This window comes from Octopus bimaculoides, chromosome 2 (genome assembly GCF_001194135.2).
Source record: "Octopus bimaculoides isolate UCB-OBI-ISO-001 chromosome 2, ASM119413v2, whole genome shotgun sequence".
NCBI classification, from domain to species: domain Eukaryota; kingdom Metazoa; phylum Mollusca; class Cephalopoda; order Octopoda; family Octopodidae; genus Octopus; species Octopus bimaculoides.
The window spans coordinates 15,956,942-15,957,801 of NC_068982.1; positions in this window are offsets into that span (position 1 = coordinate 15,956,942).

Here is an 860-nt window from a genome sequence, read left to right on the forward strand (position 1 = left end):
GTGTGTGTGTGTGTGTGTGTGTGTGTGCGTGTCAGTGTTTGTCCCCCATCATCGCTCGACATCCGATGTTGGTGTGTTTACGTCCTCGTAACTTAGCGGTCCGGCAAAAGATGCCGATATAATAAGTACTAGGCTTACAAAGAATAAGTCCTGGGGTCGACTTGTTCGACTAAAGGCAGTGCTCCAGTATGGCCACAGTCAAATGACTGAAACAAATAAAAGAAAAAAAAACAGACAAACATACAATTGTCGCTAGTAAGAACACAGTTCTCTAGAACATCTTTCATATCTACAAATGTGGGTTCGTGTCCCTCGAGCAGCCTACAACTTTTTCTATCCAAAAAGGGTTTTCAACCCCAAAATTACATGCTGTTAGTCGGTAGCTGGCAGAATTCTTACAGCACCGGAAAAAATGCTTAGCGGCATTTCGTCCGGCTTTAAGTTCAGAGTTCAAATGCCGTCGTGGTCGACTTTGCCTTTCATCGTTTCAGGGTCGATAAAAAAAGTACCAGTTGAGTACTGGTGTCGATGTAATCAACTTGTTCCCTTTCCTACAATTGCTAGCTTTATTAAAGGCGGCGAGCTGGCAGAACCGTTACCGTGCCAGGAAAAAACGCTGAGCAGCATTTTGTCCAGCTTTATGTTTTGAATTCAAACTCCGCAGAGGTCGACTTCACCTTTCATCGTTTCGGGGTCGACAAAATAAATATATCAGTTGATCATAGGGGTCGATATACTCGACTTGCTCCCTTCCCTCCAATTTTTGGCCTCGTGCCTATAGCAGGAAAGATTATTTATAGTTTCATATGAACTTCAAGATCCAATTAAGAAAGAAAGAAAAAAAAAAAACAAAAAAAAAA